Below are 21,689 nucleotides of genomic sequence, written 5' to 3' on the forward strand. Positions count from 1 at the left end.
AAGGTTTTGGTAGAACTCCCTCTTTGCTTATTATGTCAAAAAGTTTGTATAGTATTGGGGTTAACTGTTCTCTGAATGTTTGATAGAATTCACAGGTGAATCCATCAGGCCCTGGGGATTATTTCTTAGGAAGTTCTTTGATGACTTGTTGGATTTCATTTTCTGAAATGGGATTATTTAAGAATCTGTTAGTCTAGGCAATTTGTATTTTTGTATATATCCAACCATATCATCTAAATTGGTGTATTTATTGCCATATAATTGGGCAAAGTAATTTTTAATGATTGCCTTAATTTCCTCTTCATCGGAGGTGCTGTCCCTCTTTTCATGTTTAATGCTGTTAATTTGCTTTTCTTCCTTCCTTTTTTTAATTAGATTGACCAGTACTTTGTCTATTTTGTTTGTTTCATCAAAGTACCAGCTTTTTGTCTTATTTATTAAATCAATAGTTCTATCACTTTCTATTTTATAAATTTCTCCCTTAATTTTTAGGATCTCTAGTTTGGTTTTCTGCTGGGGGTGTTTAATTTGTTCGCTTTCGAGTTTTTTTATTTGCATTTCCAATTGATTTATCTCTGCTCTCCCTATTTTGTTAATATATGCACTCAAGGATATAAATTTACCTCTGATTACCACTTTGGCTGCATCCCAAAAGGTTTGAAAGGATGTCTCGCCATTGTCATTTTCGTCGGTGAAATTATTAATTGTTTCTATGATTTCTTCTCTAACTAAATGATTTTGGAGTATCATATTATTGTTTCATTTCCAATTTGTTTTTGATTTGGTTTTCCTTGTACCATTACTGATAGTTATTTTTATTGCCTTGTGGTCTGAAAAGGCTGCATTTATTATTTCTGCTTTTCTGCATTTGTGTACCATGTTTCTGTGACCTAATGTATGGTCAATCTTTGTGAATGTGCCATGTGGTGCTGAGAAGAAGGTGTATTCCTTTTTATTCCTATTTATTTTTCTCCATATGCCTATTAATTCTATTTTTTTCTAAGATTTCATTCACTTCTTTTATCTCTTTCTTATTTATATTTTGATTTGATTTATCTAAATTTGATAATGGTTGGTTTAAGTCTCCCACTAATATGGTTTTACTGTCTATTTCTTCCTTCAATTCTTCCAGTTTCTACATTAGAAATTTGGGTGCTATATTATTTGGTGCATACATGTTGATTAGTGATATTTCCTCATTATCTAAAGTCCCTTTTAACAAAATATAATTACCTTCCCTATCCCTTTTGATCAGGTCTATTTTTGCTTTGGCTTTATCAGATATTATGATTGCCACTCCTGCCTTCTTTCTGTCAGTTGAGGCCCAGAAGGTATTACTCCATCCTTTAATTCTGACCTTGTCGGTGTCTACCCATGTCATGTGTGTTTCTTGAAGACAACATATGGCAGGGTTTTGAATTCTAATCCATTCTGCTATTTGTCTATGTTTTATGGGGGAGTTCATCCCATTCACATTCAAAGTTATGATTCATACTTGTAGACTCTGTGGCATTTTGATATCCTTCCCTAATTCTAACCTTTCTTCTTCAGCTCTACCTTTTAGTCCAGTGATTTACTTTAAATCAGTCCCCCTTGTCCCCTCCCTTGATATGTTTCCCTTTCTAGTCCCTCCCTTTTTATTCCTTCCCCCTCCCCCCTCTTCTTCCCTCCCTATTTTGTGTTCCCTCCCTCTCCCCCCTTGGTTTTCCCTTCTCCCTTCCCTTGTTGGGTAAGATAGAATTCAAGATCCCAATGGATCTGGATGTTCTTCCCTCTCAGTGTTGATTTCCCTGAGAGTAAGGTTTAAGTAAAAACTCTCTTCCTCTCCTTCTTATAAGAGTTTTCTTCCCCTCCCCTTCCCATGTGGATCTTTGTGTGAGAAAGATTATTCTATTTGGTCTTTCTTTTCCCCCTATTTACACATTACATTTTCCCCGCATGTTAGTATACATAGATTGATATAAATGTAGTCTTTATAGAAGAGTTTGAGTAAAAGAATAAAAGAAAAAGATAACATTGTTCTCCTTTTCAGGTATTCCATGCTCTTTGTTTTTTGATATCGAACTTTCCACAGAGCTCTGGTCTTTTCTTTGCAAAAAGTTGGAAATCTTCTATTTTGTTGAATGCCCATACTTTCCCTTGGAAGTATATAGTCAGTTTTAATGGATAGCTGATTCTTGGTTGAAGACCCAGCTCTCTTGCCTTTCTGAAAATCATGTTCCATGCCTTATGGTCATTTAGAGTGGAACTTGCAAGGTCTTGTGTGACCCTGATTAGCATTCCTTTATACCTCAATTGTCTTTTTCTGGCTTCTTGTAGGATTTTTTCTTTTGTTTGAGAGCTTTGGAATTTGTCAATTACATTCCTGGGAGTTGTCTTTTGGGTATTTAGTGTATAGGGTGTTCTGTGAGCTCTTTCAATGCCTGTATTACCCCCTTGTTCTAGAATCTCTGGGCAATTTTCTTTGATTATATCTTTTATTATGATGTCGACTTTGCTGTTTATTTCTGGCTTTTCTGGAAGTCCAATTATTCTTAATTATCTCTTCTTGCTCTATTTTCCAAGTCTGTCACCTTGTCAGTGAGAAATTTTATGTTCTCTTCTAATTTTTTGATCTTTTAGCTTTGCTTAATTGATTCTTGCTCTTTTACTTGCTCATTGTCTTCGAGTTGCCTAATTCTGACCTTTAAAACCTGGTTTTCCTTTTCAGTTTGGTCACACTGGTTTTGTAGATTCATCAATTTTTTTTGCATTATTTCCCACTTTCCCTGCCAGAAGGCTTCCATCTTTTTGATCCTTTCCAATTCAAATTCTTCATTGGTTTGTGGAGAGTTTCCATTTCCTTTGGAAGGTTTTGGAGCATTTGCTTGTGTTTCCTCTTCTATCTCCTCTTTTTTTTTGTATTTTTGCTCCATAAAATGTGTCCAAAGTTGCCTCTTTCTTCTTGTTTTTCTTGGAATGTTGAGGTTTTTGTGCTTCTGTGGAGTTTGCCATCTCTATCTGAGTAGGGAGGACTAGCTTTTCTTATCTCTGGTGTTCAGAGGTTTTTGCCCCAGGCAGATTGTCTGTTCTATGCAGTTGTTGTTCTGTCTTCCTGGGGAAGCCAGGAATTATTGGTGTTTCTGTGTTCCTGCCCTCCTCAGTTCCTTCCTGATGCTTCTCCGTTGCCTCACTTCCATGCTTTGAGCCTGGCTTGGCCCTTTCCCCGGGGTGTTTGTTTTATGTGCCTTAGCCAGCAGGAGAGCCAGCACTCTGAGGGGGGATGGGCCACGGCTTCCAGGAGCTCTGAGGGCTCCTTATAAGATTAACTTTATCTGGGTTGAACTGAATATTCCCTGAGGCAGGGACCCTCCGTGAGACTGGGATGGAAGGATCTGGTCAGGGGGCTACAGGCTCCTCCTGTCTCTCTCTGTTTCCCTGTTGTCTGGGTGCCCCCCCCCCACTGGGTCAGTTTGTGTTCATGATGTGGCCTTCAGCTCCAAGGCCCTTTTGACAGCCCTGAGGGTTACTGTTGTTTCAGACGACCCTGCTCTCTGAGGGGGAGGGGCCATGGCTTCCTGGAGCTCTGAGGGCTCCTGATAGGATTAACCTCGGACTGAGTATTCCCTGAGGCAAGGACCCTCGGTGAGACTCAGATGGAAGGATCTGGTCAGGGGGTTACAGGCTCTCCCCTTCTCTCTCTGTTTCCCTGCTGTCTGCGTGACCCTCGACTGGGTCAGGTTGTTTTCAGGAAGAGGCCTTCAGGATAGCCAGCCTGTGGTTTCCTCTGCTGCCTCAGACTCAGCGCTCTGGGTTGGGGGGATGGGTCCTGGGACCTTCCTTCTGCCTACCCCTTAGGTCCCAGTGATCTCGTGTTCTGGCTTTTGGGGGGGCCATACCTTTTGGTCCAGGTTCAGGTCCAGGAGGAGGATTCCCAGGGTCTATGCTGTTGTTTGTTTTGAATTTCGGTGCCTTAGGAGCATATAGTTTGAGTTTGGTAGGGAAGGGTTTCCGGAGATCTGAGCTTTAGCTTTCTCTGTGCCGCCATCTTGACTGGAAGTCCCAGAAAGTCTAAATCTTAAGAGAAAAAAATTAAGAGGAAATTAGGAATGAAGGGGGAATAGCAGTGTTTCCAACACTCAGATTATTCTTTAAAACAGTAATCATCAAAACAATAAGAAAATTATCCAAGCAAAATAAGAAAGAATCAGAAACAAATTAACTTGAGAACCCCCAAATTACCTAGAAGAGTACTTGCTTTTTTTGAAAAGAACTCCTGGGAAAAGCTGGGAAAACACTTTGGTGGAAATATGAATTAGACCAATATACCCCAATAAGTTCAAAATGGATATTGATTTGAATATTATAGATCATTATAAAAAACTTAGATGAGAACTGAGATAAGGTGCTTAGCTATGACTAGGAAGAAAGTTCTGAAACAAAAAGGGATGATGGTAATTACAGAAGAGAATGTTACCTTTTGCATGAAATAAATGTAATTAGGGAAAAGTTTGTATCATATATTTTTAATAAGGGTCTGTATCCTAGGTACATGAAGAACTCACGCAAGTATAGGTATCCATATACATATGTGACATAGATATACATTAGATCAAGTGCTATTCCCTAATGGATGTGATTGAACCAAACATTTAGTTTAATTGTTAACTATTAGTTATCACAGATAAACATGCATTATCTGTGAAAGCTTCAGGAATTTATGTTCCAGGCCCTAGAGTGAGAATCCTGTTGTGACCTTGTAAGATTGGAGCACCACAATGCACTTGGTGTATCTTCATTGAAAAGAAAACTGGAGTCATCTTGGATTCACTTACTTTTCAAAGGATGTAATTTGGCAAACATCTCCAAAATAGAACTGTTCCATCAGCTTTGTACATTATTTCTGAGGATCTTATTTAGCAATTAAATGTTTAAAAACCTGAAAAAAAGAAAAGTAACTTTAAAGAGGAATGTTAAAATCAATAATGACCATAAAAGAGTGTTGTTATCATTTAAATAGAAAATGGAACAATACTGGATAATACTCAAAACATTAAAGGAAGCAGGATAAGGTGACCAATATATTGAACAAATTTTCCATATAGGATTTAAATAATGGCACTTGAAAATTACATAAGATGAAAACTTTTTGAGATAATATGTCATATATTACTAGGAGAAGGCTGTATCTATACTTTTAAAACCAAAGATCTATCACAGTATATGGACCCATGGTTTAAATGAAATATTTCATATTCTAAATGTTGGGTATTTACAAAATTAACATCACCTCTCTCATCTAGAAATCATTGCATTAAAATTTGGACAGTAATGCATTGCTGGTAGAGTTGTGAATTGATCCAAACATTCTGTAAGGCAATTTGGATTTATGCCCAAAGGGCTTTAAAAGATTGCCTGCCCTTTGATTCAGCCATAGAACTGCTGGTTTGTACCCCAAAGAGAAAATGAGGAAAAGACTTGTACAAAAATATTCATAGTCATGCTCTTTGTAGTGGCACAAAACTGGAAGATGAGGGGATGTCCATTGATTGGGGAATGGCTGAACAAATTGTGGTTTATGTTGGTGATGGAATACTATTGTGCTAAAAGGAATAATGAAATGGAGAAATTCTATGTGAACTGGAATGACCTCCAGGAATTGATGCAGAGTGAAAGGAGAAGAACCAGGAGAACATTGTACAAGAGATTGATGCACTATGGTACAATTGAATGTAATGGATTTATCTGTTAGTAGCAATGCAATGACCCAGGACAATCCAGAGGAACTTATGAGAAAGAATGCTATAGACATCAAAAGAAAGAACTGTGGGAATAGAAACCAGAATAAAAACATATGATGCATCAAGTAGTTTAATAGGGAAATATGATTAGGGTTTTAATGTTAAAGGATCACTCTACTACAAATATGAATAACATGGAAATTGGTTTTGAACAATGATACATGTATCACCCAGTTGAACTGCTTGTCAGCTCTGGGAGGCATTAGGGAAGGAGGGGGTCATGAATCATGTAACCATGGAAAAATAGTCTAAAAAATTTAAAACAACAAAAAAAAGAAATTATTGCATTAGATACAAACAAGTTTTTAATAAATAGGATATGCTCTCAGATGTCTGTTGTGTTTTAATGTAAAGTTGGGACACAAATTAGTTGACCTCTCAAGGTGTTCTATGAATATACTGATTGTGGGACACTTGTGGGATAGGAAATGTAATTAAGAGAAATGCCTGCAATCTATTGACCCTTATAATTTCCCCTTTCATATAATTACTAAAAATTCATTTACCAACCAAATCATCTTTTATTGGCTTCCCAATAATTACAAGGTGCTTTATAGGATAAATGAGATAATGCTCAAAAAGGACTTTAACGTATTAAGAGAAAAAGATAAGGAAATACAGTGTCATTAGCTTCTTTAGTATTCATAGTGGGATGAGAAGACATTTACTATTTTTTTTACCAATTTACTTTGATTTTTTGTGGATTTTGTCCCTTGTTCATTGATTTAGGCAATTCTAGTTAAGAAAAATTCACTCTAGAGGCTGCTGGTTAACATGGCAGCAGTCTAGAGGCAAGACTCTTCCTCTCCTCAGCACCCACCAACATAGACTACTTCAAAACACCAAAAAAACCCAAATTCATAAGAATGAAGGGACTCTACAGTGTGGTGCAGCATTGAAGGTACATGGGATTTGGGCATTTCCACACTATAAGGGGGTGAAAAATCTCCCAACAAAATCATGAGCTAATCTACCCTCCCCCATCTCACCTACAGATCCAGAGTCAGAGCCAGCACATGCCAGAATCAATGAGTGAGAGAGGGGAACCTCTAGAGTGAGTAATGGGCACCTCTAGGTCCTTGGGAGCTGACTAAGACCACCAAAAACCTACCTCTGAGAGCAGCTACACCTGAAACCCCACCAGACTGAAAGAGCACAGACCGTGGGCGCTCTCAGGAAAATAGCACAGAGAATGGCAGCAAATAGTAGAAGCTGTGGAGGTTCCAGAGCTTGCCTCAGACAAAATCCTTGCTTCTTAGCTCCACACACAGAGAGCCTGCCCATCTCACTCAGATTTCTGACTAAAAAGGGAAGGGAAAACCTCCACAGTGATGGCGAATTGTGCCCAGGCACAACAACCTCCCTCTAAGAAAAACAGGAAGAAGGGGTTGACCTTGGAAAAATTTTACTGTGGAAAAACAGAGGAAATACAGGACGAAATTCAAATTAATCCAAAAACTTCCAAAAAAATGAAAATTGTCCACAAGCTCTTGAAGAATTTCAATTTGAGCTTATTAAAAAGATAAGCCTGCTGGCCAGAAAAATGGGAAATAATTCAAACAGACAATAACAGTGTAAAGGACAAGATATTCCAATTGGAGAAACAGCTGGAAGCCACAAAAAGCAGGGTAGACCAAACTGAAAAGGAAAATCAAAATATTAAACCGGAAAATCAGTCTTTAAAGACCAGAATCAGGCAACTGGAGACAATAATCTTGCAAAACAGCAAGAATTAATAAAGCAACATCAGAAGATTGACACAATAGAAGAAAACATAAAATATTTCACTGACAAGATGACAGATCAGGGAAACAGATCACGATGAGACAATTTGAGAATCATTAGTCAACCTGTAAAGCCAGAAATAAACACAAATCTTGAAAGCATACTACAAGAAATCATCCTAGAGAACTGCCCTTATGTCCTTGAACAAGGATGCAAAATAGACATTGAGAGCATTCATAGAACCCTCTACACTAAATCCTCAAAAGACAACTCCAAGGAAAGTAATTGCCAAATTCAAGATCTTCCAAGCTAAGGAGAACATGTTACAAGAAGCCAAAAAGACACAATTTAGATATCAAGGAGCACCTATCAGGATGACACATATCTGACCGCTTCCACACTAAAGGACTACAAGGCTTGGAATATGATTTTAAGAAACTCAGAGGTCAATGAATAGGACATGCAAATCAAAAAACTCGAAAGCAAACAAATTAAAAATCCCCAGAAGAAAACTAAATTAGAGATCTTAAAAATTAAGGGAAAAATTAATAAAATCAAAAGTGAAACAACTATTGAATTAACAAATAAGACTAGAAGTTGGTATTTTGAAAAAACAAACAAAATAAACAACTTCCTGGTCAATGTAATAAAAAAAAGGAAAGAAGAAAATCAAATTAGCAGTATCATAGCTGAAAAGGGAGAGCTCACCTCCAATTAAGAGGAAATTAAGGCAATCATTAAAAACTATTTTGCCCAATTATATGGCAATAAATATGCCAATCCAGGTGATATAGATGAATATTTACAAAAATATATATTGCCTAGATTAACAGAAGAAGAAATAGAATTCTTAAATAATCTCATATCAGAAAAAGAAATTGAACAAGACAGCAAAGAATTCCCTAAGAAAAAATCCCCAGGCCCTGATGGATTCACAAGTGAATTCTATGAAACATTCAAAAATAGCTATACAAATTATATGACATTATAAGCAAAGAGGGAGTTCTACCAAATTCCCTTTATGACACAAATATGGTACTGATTCCAAAGCCAGGCAGGTCAAAAACAGAAAAAGAAAACTATAGACCAATCTCCTTAATGAACATGTATGCAAAAATCTTAAATAGGTTACCAGCAAAAAGACTCCAGCAAGTGATCAGAAGGGTTATTCATTATGATCAGGAGGGATTTATACCAGGAATATAAGGATGGTTCAATATCAGGAAAACCATCCACATAATTGACAATAACAACAAGCAAAACAACACAAAATCACATGATTTTCTTAATAGACACAGAAAAAGCCTTTGACAAAATCCATACCCATTCCTATTGAAAACACTAGAAAGCATAGGAATAGAAGGGTCATGCCTAAAAATAGTAAACAGTATATATCTAAAGTCATCAGCCAACATCATCTGCAATGGGGATAAACTAGATGCATTCCCAATAAGATCAGGAGTGAAACAAGGATGCCCATTATCACCTCTATTATTTGACATTGTAATAGAAACACTATCTGTAGCAAATAGAGAAGAAAAAGAAATTGAAGGTATTAAAATTGGCAATGAGGAAACCAAGCTATCACTTTTCGCAGATAATATGATGGTCTTAAAGAATCCTAGAGAATCAACCAAAAAGCTAGTGGAAATAATCAACAACTTTAACAAAGTTGCAGGATACAAAATAAACCCGCATAAGTTATCAGCATTTCTGTATATCTCCAACACATCTTAGCAGCAAGAATTAGAAAGAGAAATTTAAATTTAGTCATTTAAAATCACCCTAGACAACTTAAAATACTTGGCAATCTATCTGCAGAGACAAACACAGCTATATGAACACAGCTATATGAACACAGCCATATGAACACATCTACAAAACACTTGCCACACAATTAAAACTAGATCTAAACAATTGTTATTAAAATATTAATTAATTAATATTAAAATATTAACTGCTCCTGGGTAGGATGAGCAAACATAATAAAAATGACCATCCTACCCAAACTTATTTACATATTTAGTGCCATACCAATAGAACTACCAAAATACTTTTTAATTGAATTAGAAAAAAATAACAAAGTTCATTTGGAAGAACAAAAGATCAAGGATATCCAGAGAAACAATAAAAAATAAATGGGAAGGAAGGGGGCCTTGCAGTACCAGATCTCACACTATACTACAGAACAGTGGTAATCAAAACAATTTGGTACTGGCTAAGAGACAGAAAGGAGGATCAGATGCCCATTATCACCCCTATTATTTGACATCGTACTAGAAACACTAGCAGTAGCAATTAGAGAAGAAAAAGAAATTGAAGGCATCAAAATAGGCAAGGAGGAGACCAAGTTATCACTTTTTGCAGATGACATGATGGTCTACTTAAAGAATCCTAGAGATTCAACCAAAAAGCTAATTGAAATAATCAACAACTTTAGCAAAGTTGCAGGATACAAAATAAACCCACATAAGTCATCAGCTTTTCTATATATCTCCAACACAGCTCAGCAGCAAAAACTAGAAAGAGAAATCCCATTCAAAATCACCTTAGACAAAATAAAATACCTAGGAATCTACCTCCCAAGACAAACACAGGAACTATATGAACACAACTACAAAACACTATCCACACAACTAAAACTAGACTTGAGCAATTGGAAAAACATTAACTGCTCATGGGTAGGACGAGCCAACATAATAAAAATGACTATCCTGCCCAAACTTATTTATCTATTTAGTGCCATACCCATGGAACTCCCAAAAAATTTCTTTACTGATTTGGAAAAAAGCATAACAAAGTTCATTTGGAATAACAAAAGATCAAGGATATCCAGGGAAATAATGAAAAAAAACACTAATGAGGGGGGCCTAGCAGTCCCAGACCTCAAACTATATTACAAAGCAGCAGTCATCAAAACAATTTGGTACTGGCTAAGAGACAGAAAGATAGGATCAGTGGAATAGACTGGGGGCAAGCGACCTCAGCCAGATAGTATACGATAAACCCAAAGATCCCAGGTCTTGGGACAAAAATTCACTATTTGATAAGAACTGCTGGGAAAATTGGAAGACAGTGTGGGAGAGATTAGGAATTGATCAACACCTCACACCCTACACCAAGATAAATTCAAAATGGGTGAAAGACTTAAACATAAAGAAGGAAACCATAAGTAAATTGGGTAAACACAGAATAGTATACATGTCAGACCTTTGGGAAGGGAAAGACTTTAAAACCAAGCAAGACATAGAGAGAATCACAAAATGTAAAAGAAATAATTTCGACTACATCAAATTAAAAGGCTTTTGTACAAACAAAAGCAATGTAACTAAAATCAGAAGGAAAACAACAAGTTGGGAAAAAATCTTCATAAAAACCTCTGACAAAGGTTTAATTACTCAAATTTATAAAGAGCTAAATCAGTTGTACAAAAAATCAAGCCATTCCCCAATTGATAAATGGGCAAGGGACATGGATAGACAGTTTTCAGATAAAGAAATCAAAACTATTAATAAGCACATGAAGAAGTGCTCCACATCTCTTATAATCAGAGAGATGCAAATCAAAACAACGCTGAGGTATCACCTCACACCTAGCAGATTGGCTAACATTACAGCAAAGGAAAGTAATGAATGCTGGAGGGGATGTGGCAAAGTAGGGACATTAATTCATTGCTGGTGGAGTTGTGAACTGATCCAGCCATTCTGGAGGGCAATTTGGAACTTTGCCCAAAGGGCGATAAAAGAATGTCTACCCTTTGATCCAGCCATAGCACTGCTGGGTTTGTACCCCAAAGAGATAATGGACAAAAAGACTTGTACAAAAATATTCATAGCTGCGCTCTTTGTGGTGGCCAAAAATTGGAAAATGAGGGGATGCCCATCAATTGGGGAATGGCTGAACAAATTGTGGTATATGTTGGTGATGGAATACTATTGTGCTCAAAGGAATAATAAAGTGGAGGATTTCCATGTGAACTGGAACAACCTCCAGGAAGTGATGCAGAGCGAGAGGAGCAGAACCAGGAGAACATTGTACACAGAGACAAACACACTGTGGTATCATCGAACGTAATGGACTTCTCCATTATTGGTGGTGTAATGTCCCTGCACAATCTGCAGGGATCAAGGAGAAAAAAACACTATCCAAAAGCAGAGGAAAAACTGAGGGAATAGAAACACCAAGGAAAAGCAACTGCCTGACTACAATGGCTGAGGGGACATGACAGAGGAAAGACTCGGAGCGAACACTCTGATGCAAATACTAACAACATGGCAATGGGTTCAAGTCAAGAACACATATGATACCAGTGGAATCACACGTTGGCCACGGGGGGGTGGGAGGGAGGAAAAGAAAATGATCTTTGTCTTTAATGAAAAATGCATGGAAATGATCAAATAAAATACTATAAAATTAAAAAAAAAAAAAGAAAGGAGGATCAGTGGAATAGACTTGGGCTAAGTGACCTCAGCAAGACTGTCTATGACAAGCCCAAAGATCCCAGCTTTTGGGACAAAAATCCACTATTTGATAAAAACTTCTGGCAAAATTAAAAAAAAAAGAAAAATCCACTCAATTAATGTGGCATTTAGATTTATTGTGATCCATAGGGTGCACAAAAAGGCTGAGATTTGCTTAGGATCACACAAATAGTTTGTCACAGAAAAGGCTCGAAACCAAGTCTTCATGGCTTTAGTTACAGCACTCTATTTACTAACCATATAATTTATTAAAATAATGAAAATTCAAGTACATGGGCCTCAAGGTTTACATAGGAAGCTATTACATTTCAAATTATTTCATTGAATTAAACTATTATTTTTTTTATTAACCACTTACTATATGCAAGAACTTCACTAGTAGTTGGATGAAGATCAGAAGTTTAGACTTTGAAGATCATCAAATATCCATACAATTAAGTATGATACCTTAAAAAATCTTAAAATACATTTCAAAAGCAAAATTATTATGGTATGAGCTATAAATGACTAGTTTAAACTATCTCAACTTGTCCTTTATTTTCTGCAAGAGTATACAAATTACAAGGGGCAGCTAGGTTGCACAGTGGCTAGAGCTCTAGGCCTGGAGTCAGAAGAAACTGGGTTCAAATTTAGCCTCAGACATTTTCTAGAAGTATGACTTTGGGCCAATCACTTAACTCTTGCTGCCTAGTCCTTGCTGCTCTTCTCTTTTAGAAAATGAGAGTCTACAAGTTATGGTGTTAAAAGAGAAATATCTTCTGGCATAGTAAACCTGGGAGGGACCAGTAAATCTTTACTCAGGCACTTGATCAAGATAACAACTTTTCCACCCGTTTATCTATGGAGAGAAGGTCACAAACATACTTCATGATACTAAACAGTATTAAAAATTACTACTTCCTAGTGTGTATAACTAGTTGTTTCTTTAAAATTTGGTACTAAAAATAATATTGATTAAAAACCATGAAGACTGTACATAAGTCAATAAACTGTGTGAAATGTCACAGAATTCAAGACATGTCTTCCTCTGTAAATATGTTTCCCTCTTTAGGAACCAATCTTACAATCTTTAGTTTTAGTTCCTTCAGCTAAAAAATGAGGCAATTGATCCTAGATGGTCACTGAGCAATCAGAATGCCTGTAGTGCACAAACTATAAACTCCATAACATTTAAATATCATATTCTTTACCATTGTTTTAAAAATTCCTCAGAGATTTATACCAATGGCTTACTAATGCTTTATTATATTGCATTATATATATTAATAACAAAAAGTCTAAATAAGGACCAAGGTGTAAACCATTCTTACACTAGATTCTATTTCATTATAATAATATTATTAAAAAGCCCAGCATTTTTCTAGAAGGGTCAGGATTGAAGATGTACAGTTGGAAGGGACCATAGGATTATTTAGCTCAAATCTTCCATTTTATAGATGAGAAAACTGAGGCCTGAGTTTAAGTGATAAAATTAAACAGAAAGTAATCATTAGAGGTGGGATTTGATATCTCTAGGTTCTCAGATTCTAATCAATGTCTTCTCAGCTGTATTTCTCTGCCTCATCAGTAATTTATCTGATAGTACAAGCTAGAATATTGAGTTTATTTTATCCCAAAGGGATACGGCTTTAGGTAACACTAGAAAATCCACTTTAAGGACAGAAAGAAGAAAAGATAAAATAAAATAAAGCAACAATCTTTGACTACTATGAGTTGCTATTCGTGAAGTGGGCAAGAGATAACAAACAACAAACTTCTTATTTTGTCATTTGTTATTACTGTTACCTTTGTTCAAAACTCTCACCTTTCCTGTGGAATTGTTCCTAAAGCAAAACCCATTTGTAGTCACATTAAGTAGTGCCCTTAAAGAAGAAAATTTATAAAAGCTTCTAATAAAACCAGTAGCCCATTAACACTTGATAAAAACTAAATGTCTACTATTTACAAACAGTATGTGTGTTTTGTAGATGTTCCATTAATGCATTTTATAGCTACATTGCTATGAAAACTACACTGTAAAATTGACTCCAACTTATATATTGTTCATTAATGTATCCTATGTTTCTGGCCCAATAACAGTTAGAATGGACAATGATAATTTTAAAGTTATCATACATTTTCAGACATATGGAACAAGAATTTCACACTTGCTATTTTGCTTATGTCCAGAAAGTGAAAATTCTCACATGTGCTTTAAGTCTCATTGGAGATCTTTTCAGAGGATAATTCTTTAAGCATAGTAGAGAAGAAAGTAAATTACTTATTATGTTTAGTTTGGCCCTTTGAGGTAAAAGGAATATTCCATAGGGCTTTGTTTAGTTTATGTACTTAGGAGACCTAACTCAAGTCTGGGTAAGGGATGAGCTGAGAAAAATCAATCAATCAACAAACATTTATTGAGTTATGTACTGGGTAGAGAGGGGACAAGTTACAATGAAAAGAGAGCTTCAATTCAGCATCTCCAGGCAAATCTCTATAAAACCTCCCAGCCCGTGAGAAGTTTTAAGGAAGGAAAATAGAAACAGGATAGAAGTTTTGGATCCCGCGAAGGGCATGAACGAGCCAGCTTTAGAGATGTAAATAAACGAGTCAGTAATCAATTATTGATATTTGGGAGCCACAGCCTGCTCCAACCACTGGACATTACTATTCAGGCTATTCCATCCAATGATCTCAATTTAACACTGCACTGGTCAGAGGATAATGCTAGCTCAGTAGGAAAGGAGATTAGAAACTAAAGGAGATAGATAACGCTAGGTATTAGCATTGGAAAAGAGAGAGACAGGAAGGCCTGACTGAAGGGCCAGGCCTCAGGGAGAAAGATAGAGAGGAGAGAGAAAGGGGAGAAGTTGCTCCTTTGCAAACCTGTCGACCTCCTCCAAGTGGCCGAGCTGGCTGTGTCCTGTTCCTTTTATTCTCTTTGATATACAAATGAGCTCAATACATATTGATCAGTTACATGATGCCTCAATACATATGGATGAGTTACATAGTGTATTGCCATTGGATAATTGCAAATTATGACAAGGTGAAGGTGGGGTTATTATCCTCAGGTGAGTGAGACAGGAGGAAGCAAGGTTTCGCGCCCTAACTTCAGCCATGCTGGGAATATAGCCCATTGCCATGCGCAGGATGGCCATGTGCTCACTCACAATCCTTGTCTCTCCATAATACCTATGGGCTGGACTGCTACACTCTAAGATTATATTTTGCATAATAGATGTTGATCTGCATGAGTTGAGGGATAATCCTCACTGGGACTTTCTATGCCACTGAAATCACAGGTCCAGTATAAAAAGGTGATAAAAAAGCATAGGAAGGTTTTGGAGATGTAAATATAAAAGTAAGACTCCCTGCCCTTAAGGATTTGTCCTTTGTATGCAAAAGAGGTGATCTGGAAAAGGAGCTTTGGTTTAGATGATTTCAGGGATTATGAATGGAGCTACAGAGCAATAACCTGTTAGACCCTTTCTAGTGATAATTGTAATATTGTTTTGATTGTTGATTTCAGAGTAAGAACAAAAGCTGAAGGTGTAATGGGCAGGGGTGTTATAGGTAATGTCAGCGCTGGTCTCCTAATGGATGGCAGAATGGGATTTGAGGTATATGTGCCAGGAAAGATATTGTGGGTAGAATACAGAGGTGTTTTCACTTATTACCTTCCACAAGGTAGAATACCTTGCTTTATACCTCAGTATTCTACTTGGAAGTATAGTATTTAATTAGCCCAATAATTCACTTTTAAATAGTATTTCAAGATTTCCAATACCCTCATGGTAACCTTTTGAATTCATTATGTAAGAATTATATTTACATTTTAAGAAATTTGATAAATTGAAGACCAGTGAAGTTAAATGATATTGTTATTTCAGTGCTGAGTCCTCTTTACTCCAAGTCCACTATTATTTCCTTATTAAGAACAAGCTAATTCTGTATCTCCATGGTTTATGAAAAACATGATGATGATTTAACATCTGCTATTGTGATTCAAAGCCCTAAATACATTCTCAATGTTGCATTGATAACATGAATGAGTTGGATGAAAATATTATATGAAAGGTCCAACATTTGGGCTACCTTTCTGTATTTTAAATTATGGTGCCCCATCTCTATCACTCTTGATCTAATACATCAGTTTAACATGATATAATTCATATTAAAATGCAATGGAAATAGGCCTTAAGAACAGAAGATTCTTTTTTTAGTCTCTCTGTGCTAGTGGGAGACTTGCAGAAGACAAAGTCATCCCAGTCTTTTATTTCTGCTGCATTTATGGAGTCTAAGTCAATAGAACTGCCCTTTTGATAGACAGGCTAGTGATTCTGGGCTGTGTTCCCTTAGTTACAGAGTCAATCATTTTTCACTGTGAGAATTGTTCTGTGTACTCCCAGGTCCTGACGTGCAGTCAGTCAACATTTACTGAATTCCTATAGTGCACAAGGTACTGTGCTTGGTGCTGGAGGGAATTACCAACAAAAGAAGATGCACTTCATGCTCTTGAAGAATTTACTCCTTAAATGGGGTTCAGATTAGGGACAGAGAAAGAGTGGAAATGTAGAAAAATAGAGAGGATGTAAAAAGAAGAAAAGGATGACTTTTGGTGAAGGGCATTCATAAATATGGAGAAGAGAGGGAGAGGGACAGAAGAATATAAAAGATGACTTCCAAATCAAAAAACAAGTAGATCAGAGAACCTGAACAAAATGGGTACATTTTAGTGAAGGCAAGTACTTTTTTTCAGATTGTGTGAAGGTTAGACAGGAAAGATTTTGAGGATGAATTTTTGCTTGGGAGGGGAAAAATGTGTATATCGGGATGGTGATATATATATATTCTATTTTGATTCAATCCTATTGTCTATATGCCAGATATTTCTTAAGGGAAGGAATGCTTAACATTTGTTTTGCTATATTGACAATATCCACCCCCTATAAAAATTGGTTTGTTCTTATAATTTTTTGACTGTTTTAAAATCAATAGTAATCAAGTAATTGAGGACAAGCAATACATTTCCTAGGACTGACATATTCTCAGTGCAAATAAAACAGATAAAAATGAATTAGGGGGTCATTCTCTGCCCTCAGTTAAACCAGTCAATCAACAAATCAGTCTGTCAATCAGCAAGCATTTCTTGAAGGTATAAGGTCATGCATATTATGAGGATTTGGAATTATAAATACAGAAGGAGATTGTACCTGTTCTCAAGAATCTTGTATTCTATCAGAAGAAAACATTCATAAATAAGTAAACAAAGGATATATACAAATTAAAAATACAATAATGAGGAGGTGGAGATCAAGTTACTAAAATTAAGAGAAGCTGGAGAGACTTGAATGAAATGGCATTTGAAATGACCCTTGAAAAATGCTAATGATTCTAAAAGGCAAAGGTAAATAGGGAGATTTTAATTATATTGGTAGAAAGCCAAGACAAAGATACAGGGGTAGGAGATGGACTTTGCCCAGAAATTAGCAAGTTAGCCATTTTTGCTAGGTCATACTAATTTCTGAGAAGTAATACGTAATCAGCCTAGAAGAATACAGTGAGCTTGGGAGCTTAAAATTCAAAATTCTTTGCTTAGTAACAACCTTAAATACTAAGCAAAGCATTTTGAATTTTAAGCCAAATCCAGTGGAAGGCTATTAAAAAATCTCAAATAGGAGAGTGTCATGATCAGCTCTGTATTTTAGTAATATCACATTTCAATTTGGAGGATATGTGTTAGATTGATTGTTTTGGGGAGAAAACAGATGAAGGGAGATCAATTAGGAGGGTATAGCAATAATCTAGGGTAGGACTAATGAGGCTTTGGACTAGATTGCTTCTGGTGTGAGTAGAAACGAGGGAATGGATTTCAGAGCTGTAGAGGATAATTAAATGAAAATGCTTGTAAAATGATTGGATAGTTCATGTGAGTGAGAGTGAAGACTTGAAGACTGTTTATCTAGGTTGTGATTTTTGGTTACTAAAAGAGTGGTGGTGATTAACAATATATAGAAGTTAGGAGGAAGTATGAGTTTATGGGAAAGATACAGTTCTCTATTAGACATGGTGAATTAAGGATGCTTCTGAGTCATCAGGAGGGAGATATTCAGCAATACTTGGGAACCTGCAGTTGGAGTTCAGAGGAGAAATGAATATTGGTTATATAGACCTGGGTCAGTTAAATCAGTGGAAATTGATGAGCTCCCCTGGGATAAATGAGTAAGATAATTTTAAGGATGAAGGAAAGTTATCTTTAAGAGAAGAATATAGGAAATACTGAAGAATAGAGGAGAATCAAGGGGATCAATTGGGAACGAGTTGGAAGATGATTGAATGAAAGGCAAAAATGGAGATTGGCAAAGGAAAAGGCTATCTCATTCTCTGAGATTAGAAGAAAAGAGGAGAGAAATGGGGATGATGTTAATTATCTGTGTGATTGGGGAGGGGAGAAATAAATGGATGGTCTCAATATTTTCAGGAAAATGTTTACTTCTTATACAACTCCTACTTCTAATATTTCTACTATTTGAGAAGAGAAGATAAGGTTTGGAATAGCTGCTGAGGCGAGTTTGATAGAAAACAAGTCAGAAAAGTGTAAAGTAAATGTCATGCAACAGTTTATAATGATAACATTAATTCTAGTGGACTCACCAAATATAGCTGCATGACTTCTTCCCCTGGAATTTGTTGATAATTATTCAGAAACATTGAAAGAAGAAGGTAAGAGTAACCCAAGTTGTGAGAGGGCTTGGAAAGGAAAAAAAAAGAAATGATAAGAAAATGGAGCAAAGGATAAACATGTAAAGATTAATATGAGATAAAAAGTCAAGAATCATACAATGAAAAGAGTGCAACAGCATTTGGAATCAAAGGTCCTGGATTCAAAGCTTAGTACTGATACTTAAAATTTGTATGACTTCAATCATATAACTTAACCTCTCTGGATCTTTTCCTTAAAATGAAGGTATTGGGTTAGATAACCTCTTTTCTCCTTGAGCTCTTAATTTATATTCTTCTGTCTCACAAAATAGAAAGAGTTAGAGTAATTAGATGTTGATATGGGAATTGAAAATAAATGTAAGAGGTAAAAGACAAAGAGAGATGAAAGTTTAGAAAATAAAGGAACTTCAAACTTGTTAATTTCAAAATGGATTTGGAATACTGGTGATAAATGATGAAACAAATGTTATAGCCAGGGATATGTGACTAAAACAGTTTATACCATAGGAAGTGAGGATGTTAATGAATAGAGAAATAAGAATATTTGAAGAAGTGTCAGCATACATCCTGAAACCTCTAAGAATACAGGCACAGGCAGAGAAATGAGCCATATTCTTAATTCCATAAAGAGAGAATAAATTATTGGGCAATGGAACATATCCACCAGAATTTCAAAGGAGTAATGTATCTGAATAGAGGCAAACTTTCAAGGAAAAGAGGTCACTGAGTGGAAGTGATAGTTTAAGAAGTCAAAAGGGACAGTAAAGGGAGCAAGAAATATTTCTACTACACCCCTTGTTCCCATGAACCTGGAGGCATTTTATCAAAAGGACCATCAATTTGGGAAGGATGGCCAGAGATATAATATCTTCAAAGAATACCCAAATATCTGTTACAAGAAGATGGAAAGATTGTGAATATAATATGAAAAGTAGTTTTTTAAAAATATATCAAGGATTGCCCAGAACATAATGGAACAGGAAAGTAGAATCAGAATGGGATAAGGCTGAGATGGATGATTATGTGGGAGAGAGGGTGATGGTTATGGAAAGGAGCTTTGATGTTAGGGAACTTACCACTCAGGACTAGAGGGGTTCTGAGTGGAGTCATACAGTAGATATGTCACATATTTTCCAAGACAAATGGAAATATTGATTTGTGTACTAGATCCTGAAAAGGGGTAGAAAGAAGGTAGAGTTGGCAAGTATCCCAGCAATATTAAGGCAGATTAATTAAGATGTCCCATTCTGGAAGGTCTTGATATCTGAATGAGATGAGTTTTCTTTGTGCTTGAAATGAGATTTGATTTACCCTCCAAACAACAGTTATGGCAGTTCTGTCCAAGTTCATGTTTGTCATTTAAATGAGACTATCTCTATAGTTTGGTCCAAAATCTCATTAATTTGTGACAGGATTATTATAATCTATTATTTCTTATTCCTGTCAAGGACCTCCACAGTCTTCCCCGGATGCTCAAGCATGACCTGGTGATGAGCCTAGATCACCAAAGGCTATGTCACACTACACAAAGGCAGATAGGCCTTACAATTGTGGAAAGCCTTTGCAAAAATTCAACAATTAATTGTATATTTACCTTGTTAAATTCATGGGGATATGAGCATGGGAGACTTTGTTTTTTTCAGCCACAGAACTTTGCCTAAATAATATAAGGGCCAAGATTTGCATCAGTTCAGGAAGAACTCACATCAATGAAATTTCATATCCTTGTAGTAACAAAGTATGTACTGACCCAAACCCACCTTTCATTCTAATAAAACCAGTCTGGTTTTGTGAACATTCCAACCATTTTTCATGAATACTGTTTCAGAAATCTTTTTTAATCTTTCCTGAAAAAGGTTTCCCTATACTTCACTAAGTTTTATAAGTTCAGCTCACAACTTAAAGTTTACTTCTTTTTTTTTTTTTGGCAGGGGTGTGTGTGTGTGTGTTATTTAATTAGTTAATTTATAATATTTTTTCCATGGTTATGAGATTCATATTCTTTCCCTTGCCTCCTCCCAACCCCCTCCCCAGATGTCATGCAATTCCACTGGGTTTTATGTGTGCCATTGATTAAGACCTATTTCCATATTATTGATGTTTGCACCAGGATGTTCATTTAGAGTCTATAACCCCAATCATATCCCCATGTACCCATGTGATCAAGCAGTTGTTTTTCTTCTTTGTTTCTACTCCCACAGTTCTTCCTCTGAATGTGGATAGTGTCCTTTCTCATAAATTCCTCCGAGTTGTTCAGGATCAATGCATTGCCACTAATGGAGGAGCCCATTGCATTCAATTGTGACACAGTTTATCAGTCTCTGTGTACAATGTTCTCCTGGTTCTGCTCCTTTCACTCTGCATCAATTCCTGGAGGTTGTTCCAGTTCACATGGAATTCCTCTAATTCTTATTCCTTTGAGCACAATACTATTTTATCACCAACATGTACCACAATTTGTTCAGCCAATTACCAACTGAAGGGCATCCCCTCATTTTCCTTTTTTTTCTGCCATAAATAGAACCTCTATAAATATTTTTGTACAAATCTTTTTCCTTATCATCTCTTTGGGGGTACAAACCCAGCAGCGCTATGGCTGGATCAAAGGGAAGACAATCTTCTAGCACCCTTTGGGTGTAGTTCCAAATTGCTTAAAGTCCACTTCTGCCATAAAATCTTTTCTGATGATTGTCTTCATCTTCAATCTTTCCCTCCAAACTCCTAACTCCCAAACTTTTACTGTGTACTGTGAGATTTAAAATGGTTGAGGTCTTAAACTGTAGTGATTAAAATAGTGGAAGATATAAATTGTGATAGATATAAGAGAGGGTGAGTAAATTTGACTGCAGAAATATGTTTCACTACAGTGTCTTGGGTTTAAAATCAAATATAAGGTGGTCGCCAGGGAAATATTCCCAATTATTCAAATACCCAAGTCAATTGGGTTTTATAGAGATTTTAATTAACAATACAATGAGTAATCAAAGAAAAAGAGAGA

This window comes from Monodelphis domestica, chromosome 8 (assembly GCF_027887165.1).
Source record: "Monodelphis domestica isolate mMonDom1 chromosome 8, mMonDom1.pri, whole genome shotgun sequence".
In the NCBI taxonomy this organism is placed as follows: Eukaryota; Metazoa; Chordata; class Mammalia; order Didelphimorphia; family Didelphidae; genus Monodelphis; species Monodelphis domestica.